The sequence below is a fragment of the Apis mellifera genome, linkage group LG11, assembly GCF_003254395.2.
Source record: "Apis mellifera strain DH4 linkage group LG11, Amel_HAv3.1, whole genome shotgun sequence".
Lineage (NCBI taxonomy): Eukaryota > Metazoa > Arthropoda > Insecta > Hymenoptera > Apidae > Apis > Apis mellifera.
The window spans coordinates 11,703,798-11,724,325 of record NC_037648.1 but is presented as its reverse complement, the minus strand read 5'-3'; the positions used below and the strand labels follow the sequence as shown (position 1 = coordinate 11,724,325).

The 20,528-nt window shown below is 47.7% G+C and overlaps 1 long non-coding RNA gene across 2 annotated transcripts in view; it reads right to left on the bottom strand.

Moving 5' to 3' along the window:
• Nucleotides 1-20,528, bottom strand: part of LOC113219097 — a 39,151-nt gene that overhangs the window by 17,280 nt on the left and 1,343 nt on the right. The gene's annotated exons all lie outside the window — the stretch shown is intronic.

The window sequence follows — 20,528 nt, the reverse complement described above, 5'->3', positions numbered from 1 at the left end:
TAACGAGAAGGGGACGACAGACGAACACGGTCGAACGTAAGAAGCCATCCCAACTCCTCGGTGGCGGAGGGACGCGCGCATCCATGAATTCCGCGTATTTTCTGTCTTGTCGAAAAGCAGCGGTCGTCGCTGGCTCGCCTTTTAAAGCGGCGACAGCTGCATCCAGAATCTGGTTCCTCCCCTTTTCATTCGATGATCGCGAACGTCCGCTTTTGCGCGCTTTATCTCTCCGCGACACGATCCTCGAAAACACTGCGCCCGATACGATTTCGATCCGTGCCTCTTTTTCGCTGATTAACCCGATTCCACGGGCACGAGACGCGGTCAACTGCTTCCTCCGTTTGATCGAAAAGAAATCTCTCTCTCTCTCTCTCTCTCTCTCTCTCTCTTTGCTTCGAACGGTGACATTTCGGTTGCCGTGGTCCAGAAACGTCACCGATCGACAGATATATATTATCTCCGGTTTTTTCTCTTTTTTTCTTCCTTTTCGAGAACGGCTCGAGATATCGAGTAACTCTTCGCCGTAGATCTGGACCCGATGTTTTCGTCCCATTTCCTTGATACAATAAATACACCGAAATAAGTGTGTATCTTTAAATTGTGAATAGGATTTTTTTTCTTAAATACTTGGAAGAGCGAGAGAAATTGAAGAGAAATAATCGGTTTAATCCGAACGAAAAAAAATAAAAATCAACCGCGTGTCTACTTATTTTCGTCCTCTTCATCTTTCTTTTTTTTTTTCACCAGGTGAAATCTACAACGAATATTAATTATATTAGAGATAAAAAAAAAAAAGAGAAGAAGCATATCTCCTCACGTGCGTTCCCCATCGTATCCTGTTCCACTTCATTTCACAACCCACCGCGGTTATCTCGTCCGCTAAATGTCCTCACCTCTATTCGTTAAACGCCGTATCGAAAAATAAAAAAAAGAAAAAAGAAAAAAGAAAAAGAACGGCGCTAATTAGGTCAGGCCCTCCCCCTTTGCATTACCCTCGCATTATCTTCGAATAATTTTCCCGCGTATCGCGTAATTACACAGTACGTTACCGGCCACGCGATTATCGGCAATCTGTACACCGGTCTGAACGGAAGCCGGCGGCAAATTATTCCAACGAGATCGATTTACAACTCTTAATAACCCTTAGCAGCCCGCCACCCCTCCCTCCTCGCCCGGCCAATGTCACGCTCGAATGTCGAAATCGGCTCGAACACCTTCCAATTTTATCGCTATCCGCTCGCTTCGGATCCCGTCATCAACGGAGCAACGAGAAAATTTATCGTTTCCTCGAACGTGGACGAACGGTGGCGGCGATGAATCGCGAAAATGGCCCGTGCACGGCCGGCTAATTTGCGGCCGGTCGCTCCATCTTTCTTTCACAGGTGTTTTACACGCTCGAGCCAACTTCATTTGTCCGTGGAAATCGGCCGACCTTTAACACCGGTCCCCGCCGCGGGACACCAGTGATATTCTTTGCGCGGGAAAGACGAGGTAACGGCTTGTCTGTGTATATATATATATATATGTATGTAGACAGGTGAGGGAACGTGGAATGGTTCTCCATGACCGATCGAATTTTACGTTAATTAGTTAAGCGTGGTTGAGCGCGCACGCGAGGGCGCCCGAGTAACGAAGGTGACGATGTAACCAAAGTACTATGCGTGGAATGAATTGTATTCGCCGGTTACCGGAGGACGAACGCCATTTCAGGATGCTTCGAGGAGGTAGTTATTCGCCTGGGTTGCAAATGAAATTTTCGACGAATTGAACGAAGAAGAAACAGACTTTCCAATCTTTCCCCTTCGTTCTAATAATCCGTACGGTTGACGCTGCTTCCCTATGATTAATCCTCAATTCCTCCCCAATCACTCTCCGTTTCCTGCTCATTCCCGGAATCTGGCCTCGGAATTTTTTCGACTGTACGAGGAATACCGCTTTAAAGATCGGGTCTAGGAGAGCGTAGGCCGCCAATTAGTCTACGCTCCCCTCCATCGCTTCGACGATCATTGAAGTGATTCGGCAAAAGGCAAGAAGGAAAAAGAAGAAAAGGAGGAAGGAAGGAGGGGGAGAACTGTCCGCAAATCGTCGCGTTCTCGGAGGCAACAAGAACGAAAGGGACGGCTGTCATGGAACGGTGGAAAAGATGGAGCCGTGGACGTCTCCAAGGGTCTCGGTATCCGGTCGGTATCCGGCCGGTGTCGAAGCGGCCGGCCGGGTTAAAAAGCGGACCAATTTTCAGTAATTTGTACGCGTTGGAGCCGCGAACGCGCGCGTATTCGTGCCGCCGACACGATCCAACTCCTCGCCTCTCTCCTCTTTGAACCGCATGCCGTGCGCTGGACACGGTAGCGCACTGGTGCCCTCCTCTATTCCCGAGGACATCCGACAGAGCAGGCGAGTAACGACGAAGGACGATCAAGGAGGATCGATGGAGGGGAACAAGGAGGAACAAGAGAGAGAGAGGGTGAGCACGATAATAGAGGACAGGGACGAGGAAAGTCTCGAGAAGGCTAGTTTCGAGGGAAGAAGGAAGGCTTGGACGGTGCGTTCACCGGTTCGGTCGATAGTCTTTTGTTCTGTCAAACGTCGGAACGTGGACCGCGCCCGGTTCCTCCTCGAGGGAGAGAACGAAAGGCGGAGAATCTTCCTCTCCGCTCTCTCTTCCCCGTTCTTCTTTCCTCGAGGAGACGAAGGACGAGAAGAAGAGAGATAGAGAGAGAAAAAGAGAGATAGAGAGAGAAAAAGAGAGAGAGCGAGTACGAGGAGACAACGAGAGAGGACCTCGAGGAGCGGAGTTTTTATTGGGGCGGCTGCTCTTGCGGGAGCCAGGGTCCGGCAATCGTCTCTTGCTTGCCAACTCGATATATACACGACTGTCTCTCCCGGCCAGAGAGAAGCCCTCGTGAACGTGTGTAAGTGACGCGTACGTGTATACACCAGCGGCACAAGGATGAGTCTACGCGGACCGAGTTGGAGCGCAAGAGAGGAGACCGCGACTCGTTTTCTGACTGCAAGAAGGGCAGCCACGTAGAGAGCCAGCTGCTACCAACCACCATCTACCGCCATTGCATTCGATGCTACGCTTCCGCCGATAGCCGAGGGGACCTCGTCTCTCTCTCTCTCTCTATATATATATATATATATATGCTTCTTCTCTCTTCGCTTTTTCTTCTTCTTTTCCCTTCTCTTCGTTCTTTGCTCTCCTCGCGATAAGCTTCGCTGCCGATTCGATTGCCTCTCGGAGTTGGCTCGCTTCGCCGGAAGCTGGGACGGCAGATGGCCGCCGACAGGGTGACAGAGGCACGCGTTACCCGTGTATATCGGTTATACCCGCAAGAAAACCAGTATTCGGTATACCGCGCTCCTCCGGAGATGGACCTACCTGCTGCGGGAACCTCTCCTCCTCCTCCTCCTCTTTCACTCCCTCCCCTTTCCCACTCGTGGAAATGATAAAAACGGAAAGCGACGAAGGGGCGAGGAAGGTTCTCCCTTCTCTCGATGCCGTGTCCACCACGTGGCCGTATGAGAAATTGCGTTTTAATTAGGGGAGAGGAGGGACGAATTACAATGGAGAGCGGAATTACGAAGAGTGGAAGGAACGTCTGCCACGTTGACCAGGTGATTACTCGGGAATCGTAATAAAACGCGGCCGCCGTCGACGAGCTTTCACCGGGGGGAGCAAAAACGCCGTCCAAAGGGATGTGGCGGAACACACCTGCTGAACGGAACGTTACGACCGTTTCTCGCTGAAGGATAGATCGGATGGATAAGATCCGTGATACAGGACAGGAAGCATCATCATCCGTGGCGCGGCCGTGTCCCGGCTAATCATAGCGCATCCGTTGAATCGGAATGAGCCCGCTGTTCCAGCTTGCGCGTCTGCCAGACAATAGATTATTACTCCACCGTTTGAAAAAAAAGAAAGAAAAGAAAAGAAAAGAAGAGGAAGAAATCATAGATTTCGTTCCAAGGGACGAAACGTTACATAAGTTGCATAAGTCAATCGATCAACTTCAAAACTTTGGATACTTTAAATATATATACCTTCAAATATATGTGTCCAGAGGCACGTGTTTCACGATCGATTTCGAAGTTTAAGTCGAGTAGAAGAAATTCGTAGTAGATGTTCGCAGTGGACGGAATCGACGTTGGGGAGGGTGTAGCGAAGAAGAAGAGGTAGGAGTCAGTTGTTCCCTTTTCTCGGTGAAGAGGAGCCCGATAGGATGGTCGGAGCAACGGCAGATGCTGTTGCATATGGAGAACAGAAAAGGAACGAAAGATGGCCGCGGGTACCCCACAAGCATTGTCTACCAAAGCCTCCGTTGTAAATAATGTCTCTCCATGGCGGCGAACCAGAAGGTTGGAGAGTTGGCAAAGTATACACAATCTGGTTGGCCCCTGGGCTCTCTTCCTCTATCTTCTTCTTCCTCCTCCTCCTCCTCCTCCTCCCACCCTCCCTTCTTCCTCTCCCTTTTCTCCCGCTTTCGGCTTCTTTTTCTCTCTTTCCAGAACCTGTCGCGCATAAACTGATTCGGTCCCGATGTCCCCTCGCACGGGACTCCCATTGGCCACCGCAGTCACGCCGTTCGCTTTGTTTCCTTTCTCATTCTCCCCTTCTATCCTTCTCTCTCCATCTCTCCCCTTTCGATCCTTCTTGCTCTTCCTTCCGCGTTTTCGATCACCCTCTTCTCTCTCTCTCTCTCTTGTTCTCTATCGGTACGTCGCCGAATATTTGGCAAAAGTTACGGGGTCCATCAGCAGAGAGGGGGAAGGAAGGTCTATCAGCCGCGTAAATCGCGCGGCCGACACACGATTGCACACACGAGGGTGGACCACGGCCTGACTTTCCTCCCTCCAGGGGTAACGAGTCACTCGTACGCCCTGTCGTTACGATCTGCTGCGCTTTCGAGCCGTGCAGGGGCTTTTGAGCTTTCCAGCTTTTGAAGCACTCCTCGTAGCCCGACCATGAGCAACCCCTCTCTTTCTTCCTCTCTCTCTCTCTCTTTCTCTGACGAACCATGATTTTCGAAAGAAAGATCGAAGAACATGGATGGACAAACTATAGAGAAGAAGAGAGATTGTAAGAAAAAATTTTCGTTCTTACATCGCGTATTTTTTAATTATTATGTTTCCTTTCGAATTCGAGCATTGAAAAGATAGATGTTTAATTTTCCATGTAAAATTTCGTGACTTAATTAATTGGCTGCCAGAATTGAAGGGAATGAATAAATCCCTCTCGATTCGAAGATGGCCGCCACCAAGTTTCCAAAAACTCGTTACACTCGTACTCACCCTCGTGCCACACGTGCACACACACGTTAACTCGGTATCGGGACGATCGAAGGGGGCGAGGAGAGGGAGGAGGGGGGCGGGTGGAAGAGTCGTCGGAGGAAGGAGGAAGGGGGTTGGTTGGTGCGGCACAGTGCGAGTTCACGTTTCGCGGTCTTTTTTCTCGGATTATCCAAGCGGCGCATCGCTTATTCGTGTATCGACCTTTTTCGCCTTTTTGCCCTTTTTCTCGTGGGGGTGCAGGGAGGATTCTTTGTTTGCGACGGTTTCTCCAGGAAGAAGCGGAGAGCCGAGGGAGAAGATAGTGGCCATTGTGGCACGATCCGGACAAAGGTCGCTATAGCGACGGAATTCAAAGGAGCTGAAGAATGGCGGCCGATGCAAATTGAAAGTTTTTTTTTTTCTTTTCTCTCTCTCTCTCTTCCCTCCCCTCCGTACGTGGCTACCGTGACCACGGCAGCTTTTCCACCATAATAGATGCAACGAGAGTTTGATTAAATCGCGCGTATCATCTCCCTTACTCTTGTCTTCTTTACCCTCGAGACAATTTTTACGAAATTACGATTATCCTAAACGCCGTTTCCGTTTCAAACGGAATATCTCGAAAATCGAGTCAACAGACAACTCTATCCACGAGTTATATAGTAGTAAGTTTCCAGTTTGAGTAGGATAGAAGGAACAACGAGTTAACCGAACGCGACACTTGTAATATTCCGATATCTCCATTTATCCCTCTCGAAAGAAGAAGAAGAAGAAGAAGAAGAAGAAGAAGAAGAAGAGGTTCGTTCAATGGGATCGCATACGTCCAAATATGTCCCTCTTCTGATCGAACTTCACTCATTTTCATCCTCAGTATCTTCGTCAGCTTCGTCTCTTCGTGTCCACGCGACTCGGCTAGAAGAGGCGAGAAATCGCGGCGAGGAATCGCGGATCATCTATTTCGAGGCCGCTCGTCAAACGCTCACCTACATAAAATTAATCATTCCCCGGGGTTGAGGTGGAAGGAAGAAGAAGGAGGCGAGGAGGCAAGGAAGAGTGCAGGGGAGAAGAGGGAGGGGCAGGGAGCCTCGGCGAGCAAAGTCCCGCCTTTTGCTTTATCAAGATCATTTGATCCCGCGGCGAGGGGAGAAACCGCGCGGTCTCTTCGAGGGGGTCGAAAAAAACGACGGTCGCGAGATTTTTCCGAGAAGTGGGCGGATTTTTTTTCTTATCCGGGGGCCGGGGTGGAGAAATTTCGTGAATGGAATCTCGTCCTAGGAGGCACCATTTATTCCGGCAGTTAATTCACTATCGTGCCCTGTCGAACGCTCCCTGACAGTGGTCGGGAGATTTACTTCTGATCGGTTGATAACCCGCCAGTGGCCATGTCCGCTGTGTCTACAGTGTGTTTTTCAAGCAAACTTGTATCTGGACTCGAAGCTCGCCGGCCACGAGTGTGCCTCTAGGCCACTTCTCTCTCTCTCTATCTCTCTCTTTCCCTCTCTCCCTCCATCTCTCTGTTTCCCTCTCTCGATGAATGGTCGGTCTTTGTCTCGTGTGCTTTCAGACGAGCTTGATAAATCTTTCTCATTTTTTAATCGGCCGTTTATTGCCGCGAGAAACGCGAAATAAATCACGGGGGCGTCGTTAAACTATACGGCTACGTGACGCTGGATATCTTCCAGCTTATTCCCCCGGCCAAGGGGGGGGGCAAGAGAAGCGAATGAATGACTCTTTCTAGAATCCATTTCACGAGTGAATTTTATTTTCTCGCTGCCTCGTTTCTAAATTTACGACGTGTTATCGCGACAATCGTCGACATAATGCTCGTTCATAACGGAATGTTTGTATCTATACACGGATATATCGAAACGATAATATTTTGAGAGCGAGAGAGAAACTCGTTTCACCTCTTCTTCGATACTTTCGCGAAATATTCCACAACAACGCGCGAATGAATTGACGATCGTCGATAAAACCTTCGCGAAAAAATAATAGAAAAAAAAAATCGAGGAAGAAGCCTATTCGTCGCGCAATATCATCTCGCGTTTCGTTTCGATCTTTCTCGTTTCGAGAAATTTCATTGAAAAAAAAAAACTTTCGAGAATTCAGTCGCGCTTCTTAACGCGCCATAACTCAATCGAACGATGATCTACGATGGCTACGCCCACGTATCGGCTCCTCTTTTCCTTTTCGAGTTTCGAAGTTTCCACGAAGGGGCCACGGGGCCCGGGCCCCGATCACTGAACCCCCCCCCCTCCCCAACGGCTCGTAAACGAGGCCGGCCGCCCGATTAACATTCAAATTGCTTGCGCTGGTCGCGGTTTGGAACAAAGTGGCGCGTCCGGTTCCCAATCTTAATCGGTTTCGATTATTCCATCCTTTTTCCTCGATAATACGGAATAGCGTTGGACGAGGCGGAGGGGAACGCCGAGGAATTAATTTCGTTCGCAGGAGGATTCTATTACGCGCGAACAACTTGGAAGCCGGCACTGCTTCGAGTTATTTATTGCCGAGGATACAGTTCGTTCCTCCCCGATTATTCGACTCTCCTCTCGATTATGCATATTAGATGATCCCAGTATTAAGTATTCCCTGGGAATTATGGGAAATCGAAGAAAAATGGCCGTAGTTATCATATATATATATATTCTCGATCCGGAGAGAAAAAGATTCGCTCGACATTTATCATAACCTCGAAATTCGAAAATTCGTTCGAACTTTAACCTTTAAAAAAAAAAAAGAAGAAAAATCTTCATCAATCACACTCTGCTCTACACTCTTCGTTTTTTCATCGTGCTCAGGAAGGAGGGAAGGACCACGCAGCCACCGCTCTTATCCACGACTTGTAAAAGATCGGGAGAGGGATTTTGGATTCGACGCGGTATAAAAGGGAGGAGGAGGGGAGGGGCGCGCAAAAAGATCGGTCGGTCTAATCGGGCGTGGGAAGCGAGACGGGGCGAAGCGAGGTCTCTCGTTGCTCTCCCCACGAAAGAGGGAGACTCTCCGCCGACTTTTTCCATCGGCGCCGAGAGGTTTCGCGCGAGGTCACGGAGTTTACGCCAGGCCTGGCCGTGATATATACCCGTCGCTCTCGGTCGTCCAACGGGTGTCGCGGGGTGGGGCGGCGGAAAGGGGGGCGGAAAGGGCGCGCGGGCGTAGGTTTGTTTTAACAAGCCGTTTAAAGCGTACTCGGTAAACATTCGACGAGAAATATCGGTTGTTTATGGCGCGGTGATTTATCACCTCGCGCGCCTCCACCGCCAGGCCCGCTAGCGAAACTGGCCCTGGACACGGGGGGAGGGGGCCAGGCTGGAAATAAGTTCAGCCACGGTTCGTGGTGCAGGTCCTGGACGTGGCCGTGGGGCATCGGGGGCCCTCGATGCGGCAGGCGGTTTTAGCGCCGCTTAGAAGGGGGGGGAGAGAGGGTTCCGATGGCGCATTTGTTTCGCGATAACCGCGAATAAATTCCGTCGTGGGTGTAATTATTGCGGCGTCCTCCGCACCGCGTACGAACATTTATCCCTCGTGGCTCGGCTCGAGGAGGAGGAGGAAGGGGGTTAAGTAATGTCTCGTCAGCGTCCGACGACCGTTTCCTCCGGGATAGAGGCTCGAGCCGAGGCCCCGAGCTTGAGTTATCGACGTTTTTTAATTGGGCTCGTTGCGTGGGCGGTGGAGAGAAATTGGCTGTCTGACGACTCGTAGGTCGACCCTTCGCGGCGGCGGCCCCCTTTCACTTTCTTCGGTGTACATTTGAACAGGGTGAGGCGGTGGAGAGAAGAACAGTGGACGAAGTTAGAGGTAGAGGTAGATGAAGAGGATGGGACGATTTCGGAGGGTTAAAGGGAAAACCGATACGATAATAAACTCGAAGAACTACTACGTTCGTTTACGTAGTTCTAGAATCGATCTATCTTAAATTTTTTGAACGATTTCGGGCGAAGTACGATCGATTGAATAAGAAGAAGAAATTTGAATAAAATATCGAAGAGAATATGGTAACAGAAGCACATACGATTTACTATCCATTTTTCTCTCTTTTCATTCCTGCACTTTTTGCAACCCAGTTTCCCCGAGATCTCGTTTCGTTCGTCGGCCATGCGTGAAATACCGACGTCGGAACGGAGAGAAAAGTAAGAATAATCGCGGCGGTGACCGCGTCGTTGTCCGCAGCGGGGGATGATCCCGAACAGAACCTCTTCAGGATTCTGCGCGTGGCACGAGACGGATAATGATGCGGTATCGTACAGAGCTTGTTGACAAACATCACGAGCACATACTTTTTCGCGTGTATATTTATATGATGCCGGCCTCGATAATCCATCGCCTTTCCACGGTTGATTGCCTCTTCACCATCGAATCGTAAAGAAAGCCCGCTACTCGAGATCCTTATTATGATAGATGCATTCCTCGAATTCGCGATATTTCGCGAAAAGAGAAAACTTGGTTACGAGATATATATATTTTAAACGAGAACGGATAAGTTTAATTGGCGTAAAAATATCGCGAAAGTAAAGTATTTTTCGATTTCCCCCGATTCAATGGGAGAAATTAAGGGAAACTTACTTACTGGACGATCCAGAGTAGAGATCTTTCCTCGAACGAGTTTCTTCGAATAAATCTAAACCTAAACTCTAACCCGCTCGTTCGTTAACGGAACATTTCAACAACGAAGTCCCCGAAAATTGAATTATAAAATTCCTACGGAATACCTGTCCCAAAATCGCGGCTATTAACGAGATCCAATAATCTACGACACGCATCCTTGTTGGGTCCTTGTTGCGTCCAACAGGCACATTTATAGACCGACCACCGTCCAAGAGCTGTCGGTGCTTCCCATATTTCTGAGCGGAAGATCCGCCCGTAAATCTCTCTAGTCCTCTCATTAACCCGAAAAACACCGAGCATTACCGGTGCCCCCGTGGCCCAGGAACGTCCCTATTCGCGCCACCAAATTAGGGTCCACGGCGGATCCGTGGAATCGTCGCTGAAATATTACAAAACGATCCCCGGCCTCCACCTTTTCCACGAAGGGATACGTGGAGGAAGCATGCGAGCGAGCGTGGTACGATCTCTCTCCGCTTCTCTCCGCTCCTCCAGAGGACGAGAAAGAGAGAGAGAGAGAGAGAGGAAGGAAGGAAGGAAGGAGGAAAGGAAAGAGAGAAAGAAAAAAAAATTCAAGAAGCTATTAAGAGGGAATCCCTCATAGCACCGCTACCGTGGAAGATGATAATCTCGGTCGGCTACCGGTAACCCCGGACCGGACCCCTCTGGCCCGATGACGGGGTCTCCCCCGTGGCTCCCGATAGATTTTTACCTCATAGTCGCTGAAATTTCGCCGTAGGAGGTCCAGTCGAGTTGACACCGAGTTAAAACCGATACCTCGAGACAATGGCCGCTTCTGCCAGGAATCCCCGTGATCGTGGTCAAGGATAGAGAGGGGGAGAAAAGGAAGGGGGGCAGGATGTTTTCGAAACGAGGCGAACTCCTTCACCAGGGGTATTCTTAATCTTCATTAGTTCGTTTAGAATTTGCATACCAGAGATACTCTCTCCCTCTTTCTCTCTCTCTCCTTCTCACGGTCGTTTAATCTGATCGTAGGCAGCGACAACAGTTGAAGGACCCGTGAGCTTCCTCGTTGTCCTTGCCCCATGTCGCGTGTTCCTGGCCAACGTATCCTTCGATGTACCCGTCCTCGTAACCGAGAATTATGGAGCATGCTCGCTTTAGTATATATATATATATATTCGAATTTTTGGATTTCGAAGAAACGCGAAAAAGTATCGAAACTGATGATTCGTTCCCTCGTTTTCGATCAATTTCGAGTTATCCTGATAATTTTCCGATAATCGCGTTCAAATCAGAAGGAAGAAGCGAGGAATAAAAATTCACTTCGACGTAGAGTTATATTATGGAAAACGTTAATCGAGAAGAAACTCGTTCGGGAGAGGAGATCATGAAGGAGAGGTTGTCGAACGTGAATCCCGCGCACGTGAAATCATTCTTTTAATCCATCAGCTCAGGGAGGACGACGTTCCCTCGGTGAAAGTTCTGCATACAGCACGGTCCCCGGTTATTAGGCCCACCCAATCAGTGCTTAATCGTGACCTAACCTCCAGCGCGGACCGCTTTGGGAAGCGCATCGAGCGAAGGGGGGCCAAGAAGGTCAAGCTTAGCCCTGAGACGCTCAACCTCACCTTATCGCGCTCCCTCGTCCGGGTGGCCTACTCGGCCTTAATTGCGGGCCCATATCACGATCCAATATGGCCGCCCACCGCGAGTATTAGACCCTATGGCGAACGTCAATGTCCGCTTTATGTAAGAAATACGGTATATCGTGGATCGGGGGCCGCTGCCCGCACTTCGCCAAGGACAGCCGCCGCGCGGCCAACGATGGACACAGAAATTACACCTCTCTCTCTCTCTCTCTTTCTCTCTCTCTCTCTCTCTCTCTCTCTCTCTCTCTCTCTCTTTCTCGGCTGGACGTAAAGCGATCTAGATCATCTGGAAACGCGTTCCACGAATGCAGGAACGGGTGGAAATACCATCGATATCGAGAACTCGTCGAAAATTCCTTCTTTTTTTTCCATGTACACAAATCACCTCGTACCAGCGATCTAATTTATCGATCGCGTTCCTTCACCTTCGGTGATCGCGCGAGAGAGAGAGAGAGAGAGAAAGAGAGAAAGAAACACGGCCGCGCTCAATGGGAACGCGCAATCCCATTTGCAGTACATCATTCCACTCCTACTACCCACGATACTACACGCGTATAATCTACTCTCTAAGAGAAGATCGCACAAAGAGATAAACGAGTTCGCCTTATCCTTACCTCGGTCTCGGTTTCCGGGCAAAAATTCGACGAATATTGCACACGCATGCGTACAATGCATGCGTCCGCCGCCGGTGTCCGTTCATTTTTCATATTCCACCAATTCGCCTGAGGGACGCCACTCCGTTGGAAAATCGGCGACCCACGGTTCCCGGCTTCATTTATCAACCAACGGCTTCTCTCCTCTCTCTCTTTCTCGTTCGGTATCGCGCCATTGAAAAATGATCCCTATCTCTCGTGGCAGACCACCACCCCTCCCCTCCCTCTACGCCGCGCCACCAATGTTCATTTTCAACCGTTCCTTGTCTATCGGCGATCGGGTAGCCGTGAGTGTCTCAATCTGCCTCTCTCCGATCCTGGTCGGGTGATCTCAGCCTCGTCGAGAGAGCACAGAAAGAGAAACAGAGAGAGAGAGGGAGGGGAAGAGGGAAGGGTTAGAGGGAGCGCGCGAGGCCGATCGGAAGGGAACGCGTGACCCGTCACTTTTCCAGATCGGTAACGCCGATCCCCAACGCACAAACTTTTTCCACTCGTACGTTTCCTTTTTCTCAGGTAGCCGACCATTAGTAATCCCGCGATATCCTCGATGGCATGCCGATCCGGCATAATCCGTTTCCCTCCGGGGACGATATAACCGATTCTAAGTCTGGTCGGTGAAACCAATCCGTGTCTGTCAGCGTTCGACGTTCTTATCGGTGACGTGATTAATTATTCTCACGGTGGAACCGTTTGCCACTTGACCACGTTCCTCTCCTATATCCTCGCTTCATCATTCCGTTCGACGTCGATTTCCGTTCTCCATCGGTCCAACGATCTCCGTAATCTTTCGTCGATGATCGCCGATTTTTTTCACGATCGAAAAAAGCCGCAACTGTTCGTTCTCTCGTTTCCTCCATCTCTGCTCCTCCCTTTCGAAACAAATTTTGGTGCAATCCACGAGAACAAGTAGAATTCGCGTGGATCATGAAGACTAGTCTCGTAAATTAGTCCAGGACGACGTCTTGTTACACTCGATCGTTATTCGAACGAATAGAGTTCGTTGAATTGGATGACGAGAATCATCGCACGAGTCATTTTTACATTTTTACTCGTGTAATATTCGTTTGACTTTTACATAACCATCATTATCGATTATTCATATCGGGTATAACCTCGTTTCTCTCGTACGTGTTCAAAGGCTATCGCCAATAATTTCTCAACGATGGAGACTTTTTTTTCTCGTGTCCAATCGATCCAAAAGCGCAAGTTACAGATCGTCCAAGGCGATTCGAGAGGACGTAATGAGGCCTAAACGTCCCTTGTCCCCGCACGTACGCACGCACGCACGTTGCCCGACCACCTGTGCCGTTGCAAGTATATACGGATATATCGCCACCGTAATTTCGGCGTAGGTATGATAATCGTCCTTCATGTCCCACGATAACCGGTCATCCCGTGCGAACATCCACCGTGACCATCATCACCGTTGACCACCACCACCACTACCACCACCACCACCACTGCCACCACCACTACCACCAGCGTGCAGCACCGTCCAAACGAACGAACCTTCGTGGCTTTTCCCCTGACACGCGTGTGTGATACACCGAGGAATCGGTCACTGCGAGAGTAAACGGTGATGACGAGAGAAGGGTGGGAGGAAGGGAGAGGGAGAAAAAAGAGGAAGAGAGAGAAAGAGAGAGAGAAAGAGAGATAGTTGCACATTGGATGCCGCGTGCAGCTGCAATTTCGCGTGCTGCACGCATGTCGAATAGCCAAGAGGGGCGATCAGGGCAAACGCACCCTGGAGGACTGGGCGACGAGAACAAACTAGCCTCCGAGCATTGGTGCCCGTTCCGTTCGCTTCTCTCGGCGGCCTCTCAGAGAGCCGAAGAGAAGTCGCCCGGTTATGGCTACGCCTGCTACGCCAGAAGAGGCGGTTAACGAGTCTAATTAGCGACGAAAACGAAAACGAGTTTGACCCTTTTTTCTCTCTTTCCCTCTCTCCGCCCCGAGATTGTCTTTCTCCCTTAAACCCACGCCCCCTAACCCTCGCTTGCTTCTTGCCTCCTTTCCTCCTTCGTTCGCCAAGAGGTTGGCTCCAGAGCCTGGAATCCTCTCCTTTCTTTCTTCTACCGGAGTCGTTTCTCTTCCTTTCCTTCCTTCCTTTTCCACATCCGTCCGTCTCTTCTTCTTCGTCCTTTTTTCACCGGTCAACCGTTTCCTCGTCTCGATAGGATGAATCGCGAACTCACCCGTCGTGCATTTCCTTTTTTTCCTTTTTTTTCTCTCTCTTTTTCGAGCGAGGAAACGAAATCAGGTCAGTGGGACGCGCGAAGGGAGGTCGAGACCGATGGAGAGAAAGAGAGAGAGAGAGAGAGACTTTAATTTGCGTGCTTGCGCTGATTACGCTTAGACTCCGCTCCGCTCGTCGTTGAAATGCGACCTCCGCCGCGCCACGGAATCAGGTTTTCGAGTCTGTGCTCAGATGCTGCACCAGGCTTGCTTAGGTATGGGTTGTAAGGGTTGTTGGTAATCGTAGGCGTGGGTTTTCGGAGAACGAGTATAACTTTTTACGAGTGAGCCTTGTGTGTGAGTTCGTGTCAATTGACATGTCATGGTAAATTTAAAACCTGTATTATATATATTGTATACGTGTGTCGAATGTATGTATGTTTATTCTTATTATTTATTTTTCTTTTCGATAAAAATTTATATATAAACTACTCTCCTATTTTATCCTTTCAATTCTGTTGTCAATTACTATAGTAATAATATCGTTCTTCCTCTAAGAATATGAAAATCAAATACACGAGAACGTTACGAGAATAATATCGTATCGAAAATTTTAAAATATAGATTCGAGAGAGAACATGAACAAAGATCGGAGACGATTTTTTCGAAATAAAAAAAAAAACGAATTATTATATCATATCTGAAATACAAGCGTGTGCGTTCGTACAAGAGAAAGAAGGTAGAAGTGGCGATTGGTATCGGAGAGCAAGAAGGGGCGGAAGAAAACGAGAGTGGCCATTAATTAAAAGGAGTATAACGACCTTAAAGCTTCGTTAGCATACCCGCGGGCGGTTTCCTAAGATATTTGTCCGGTATTCGTAGATTTCAAACCGAATCTCTACTTTCCCTTTTCTTTTCTCTTAACCCCGTTTACACAATTTCTAATCCGTCGAAAGAGTTATCGCCCCATTTGTCTCCTCTCCGGTGATTCGGAGCGAAGCTTCACCGAAATACCCCATTTTTTTTATCCAATTTACCGTTGTTGAAACATTTACTTCTCGATTTTCCCCTTCGTCAAACAAACGAGAAAGAAAGAAGAAATATCCGCGCAAAGTTGTTAAAAAAATCCGTGGATAAATATCGAGAAGAAAAATCGAAAATACTCTTAGAAAGAAAAAGTTCCGATCTTCGACTATGCTCCTAGTTGCGAAGGGGGGTACGTTTCTCGGAACAGATTTGCTTTCGATACACCCTCACGGGCATCGACGTGGCCGTCCACGTTTTTAAGATAATCGCTGGAAAAGACAAAGTTGAGCGCGCGGCATGCCGCGCCGCTGCTTGGCCGGCCGCCGGTTCCTCTAATCGAGATCGTACCCACCGTGGCCATTTTTTCGACTACCGCACGGCTTGATTGAGCTTCGGTGAAAAGCATTCAATTTATACGGGAGATATCTTGATCGGGTCGGGTAGAGCGAAGAATGTACCTTCATTAAGGCGGGTTCGACGAACACGGTTTCGCTTTCGCCTCCAAACCTCCCAATAATAACATTTTTTTCGTCGGAGGGATGGGGGGGGGGGGGTCCTAGAGTCGCGGGCCCCGAAACAGGAATACCATCCCGAAAATTTGTTTAACGACGCCGACCAGCTCGAAATAGGCGCGGACGATCGATAGCGGGACACGTGGAACGATATCCGTCCTCCTCCTAGGACGAGGCTTCTTAATTTTTTTCTAAATTTCTCGGAGGAGGCTTCTGGGGGAATCTTTGCATTTTTGCGTTTATATTCGAAAAATCTTACGGTAATCGAAATTATTCCTTTTTCGTATCTGGAGATCGAGATATCCAAGAGATAATATATTTACAAAAATAAATAAATCGAATCGCAAGAAAAATACGTGGCGTCTTCTCTAAGAAAAGTATAGAGAAAATTCCTCTTCTTCCAATTCAAGTCCATTCAATCGCCCGTATATTAAAAAGTAAAAAAAAAACATTCGACCCATCCATTCTTCCTCCTCCTTCCTTCTCCTCCTCCTTACCCATCCAACATATCCCGATCGAGAATCAAGATCCGCGGAAAGCGAGGAGCAAAACGTCCCCGTCCACCTTTCGCTCGAATACGATTCGACCGAATCGGCGATCTTCCGGCAAGAGTCACGAAGAAGAAGAAGAAGAAGGAGAAGAAGAAGAAGAAGGAGAAGAAGAAGAAGAAGAATAAGAGGAGCGTGGAATACGGGGAGGAGAAGGCGATGCGGCTGGGCCGATGCAAAGCTCGAGCCGGGGGCCCTCGCAGAAACATTGTCGGCTCCGTGGCTGTCGTCGGTGGAGCACAGTGCGGTCCGTTAGTTCGAGAGGCCGTTGTGTCTGGCTAACAAGTCGACCCTCGTGGCCCCTCGAGGGTGGTCGGCCCCGGGAGGTCTGCCGATCACGCGCCCGGTATCGGCTACTCGGACACGCCCGCGGTCCGTCATCCCATCATCCACGCTCGTACCCATGGACACGACACCGGGCGTCGTCGTGCACGAGCGAGGAGAGCATCCTATATACAGCGCGAGGAGCACAGGTACAACGCGTACTCTACCGCGGAGGAGATAGGATAATGTTCCGCTATTTGGACGATGCCAACGCTCGCTTCGAAATAACCGAGAGCCACCCATGGAGAGCGCGAGCCAATCGTTCCGACTTCGCTCCCTCCCCCCCTCTCAGGGGGGATCTATTTCGATTGTTTTATCCAGCGTTGCGAATTGGAAATTGGGAATAGGAGGGAGGGAAGTGTTTCGTCAAGTTTTGAATTCTAGAGATTTCGAGAATCGGAAGGGATTCGGGAACACGAGTGAGATGAAGGATTCTTAACAGCTTTTTTGAAAATAAAGAATTGTTATATAAAATTGTCGATTTCTTTCGAACCGCTGTATCTTTGGGAATGATTATCAAATATTAAAATTTAATTTTAAAACGAGCCAAAAGATTGATTATTGTACGATATTTCTTTCCGAGGTTACAGCAGTTCATTTAAACGGAAATTAAAGATACTTTTTGCTCTGTTAAAAAAGAAAAAAATAAATAAATGAATATTGATAAATATCACTTTTATTATCTTTTGTTTTCGCGTATTCTGTAATTGTAACGTCTATTGTCTCGAGACAACAGAAATTAATTAATAAAATAACGAAAAATAATAATTACAGGGACCAACCAACTCCATCGAATTCCTCCCCCCTCCCTATAAAATCGATCCAGATACACGAGTCGTGTAAACCTCAAAACTTTCTCAAAGACTTCGTTCAAAGCTGACTTCTCTCACGCGCGGTTTATTCGAGAGCATCCCCACATCGATATTCCGATCGAGGGACGAAAAAAGAAAAAAAAACAACGAGAAGGACGAGAATAAAAAGAAAGCAAAAAAAAAAGAGAATAAAGATGAAAAAGAAATAAAAAAAAAAAAAAATAGAAAGAAAGGAATAAAGCGACGACGTTTTCCCACGTGATCCGGCGAAACGAAAGAGCCGGTTCTCTCTTTCTCTCCCCCCACCCCCTCTCTCTCTCTCTCCTCCCCGTCGAGTGGTCCGCCGATCGCGAGTGCCTCATTGTTTCACGGCACAATAATGGGCCTGCGTTTCGCTCGCACAACAAGCCGGTAGGACAAGTGTGCGAAAAGCCGAGAGGGCGCCCGCTCCGCTCCATCGAAAGAAAACGAAGGCGTGTGCGCTCGCGCTCAAAGAGCGCGCAAAACACACAAACAGCCGGATTGCAATAATGGATGCGTGTTGTACAAATACGATATCGGGGCTCGAGGGGGTACGATGTCCCCCCCTCCCCCTCCCTCCCTCTCGGCCACGTGACCCTTTTCAAAAGGACTCGGAATATAACGAACACCCCCAATGGCGCAACCCCCACAGGGTGCACACGCTCCTAGGCTCGTGCCCTCCACCAGTTACCGGGGTTAACTTACATGTCTATCCGCTAATACGCGCTGGAATATGTTGTTTTTCTTTTCTCTCTCCCTTTCCATCTTGCTTCTTCTTTCCTCTATTCACGAGGGTCGCTCTCTTTTCTCTCTTTCTCTTTTTTTGTTCCCTCGGTTTTTTTCTTTCGATCCCGTCGTCGAATCTATTGCTAGTTAGCGCGATAGGTAATAATTTCGTCGCGGATTATATTAGGGTGAAAGGATGGATTCACACGATTTCTATTTTGGAATAAATTTTCCTCTAAGAATCGTAATTTTCGTTTCGAGAGAGAAAGAGTTTCGATGAATCTCGAAATAGAGAATCTATCTATCTAGGAAATTTAAGAAAAAATATTCAAATACTTGTAAAATTACAAATCGAAAAGACTATATGCTTTCGAGGGAGAAAGAGTTTCGATGAATCTCGAAATAGAGAATCTATCTAGGAAATTTAGGAAAAAAACTTTCAAATACTTGTAAAATTACAAATCGAAAAGATTATATGCTTTCGAGGGAGAAAGAGTTTCGATGAATCTCGAAATAGAGAATCTATCTATCTAGGAAATTTAAGAAAAAAACATTCAAATACTTGTAAAATTACAAATCGAAAAGACTATACGCTTCGAATCTCCTCTCGAAACGAAACGAACAATCTAAGAGAAACATGGAAACGAATGGCGAATGGGAATCGTGAGGATGGACGTCTCTCATCGGCATCTCTATCTAACGAAACTTTAGAAAATTTAGGGGGATGGAAATTCGAGAGGTCGGAAATGCGTGATTCTCATTCTCCGAGGTCCCGATCGCTCGCCACCCTCGATAAATCACCGGCCGGGTTACAATTAGAGAAAATGCATGGCGCGATTTGCGGCGACTCGGCCGAATGCCGAGTGCTGAGGAACGGCGGGGATCCGCGTAAAGACACGTGTCGAAATAAACCGCGTGCCTATAATAGCTTCTGAATTGCGCGTGCACGCCCCATGCGATATTCTCGCGCGTTTCTCTTTCGTGCACCACGCCCCATAGAGAAAACCTGGGGTCCACCGAAACGACGTGACGTTTTTATCCTTGCACGCTGTCCACGACGCGTGTCACCGATACCGCTCCATTAGAGGAAAAGTTTATAGTCGATCGTTGGCGGGAAATTGCGTCGTTTCGACAGGAAGACGAACGCGATTATTATGCCACGTTTCACGAACGGGATAAAGAGACATCTTGGACGACGTAACTTCTTTTTTTTTGCACTTTATCCTGTATATGGTTTTTCTTTTTTTAATTTTCCTTCTCCGTTCGTTTCTTTCCTGTATTCGATTTCGTGTATTCGTTCGTTTCAAACTTTTTCTCGATTACGTAAATTATTATGTTTAATTGATCCTCGCTAAATAAGAGGGTGGTTGTAAATCAAGTTCTTACGGGTTTAATTGAAGTGCTTGAATATCTTGTTAAAAAATTCATCTTCTTCGTTATTCAATTCGAATTGATGTATTCGTTCGTGTCTCCTTGATAAAATTATTTATATTTTCATAATTTTTTCATAAAATCGGTTTATCGTCCGGTTAATCGATTGTCGCTGAATTATTCAAAAGGCGAATCTATAATTCAATAAACGGTATGATCGAAACTCGCCGTGGACTAATTTCGATTCACGGATCGATAGCCGTTGCTGTGATAATCGAGGGAATAAGTTGAAGCGCGCCACCATTTTTATTTACACACCGGTACGCAAATTGACGTGTGAAGTACACACTTGTATCTGACAGTTCAGGCCGGTAACATGAAGTAGTTGGTGGAGAAAAGTTGAGTTCGAAAGGAAATTCGTGTATAAATATTAGAAATCACGTGTTATTTCTCACGATATTTAAAACGCCAAGATTATTTTACGATTATCGCGATTTTAATCTATTTGATTTAATTTATTTTTCAAAGAACAGAATTTATTGATTTTTTTCTTTTGATACGATAAAACTCGATGGAGTTTTTTTTTTTTTCTTTTTTGCACGGCAGATAGAAGATTTTTACGAAAATTGTATGGGATCGTTTTAATTGGATTTATTCGATTATCCGGTTCAATAAACAGGAAAAATTACTTTAGAAAAGTCAGCGTTAAATTCGACGCAACGAACGCTCTTGGGGCAATGCAATTCTGCAGATTTGTGATTACCACCAACGCTTCGATGGATAGTTTTTTTTAACACGTTCGAGAAAATTTAGAATAATAAGAACGGTGAAAATTTTATATCGAAACTTTCGTGCAAGTGCAAATTTTGTATTG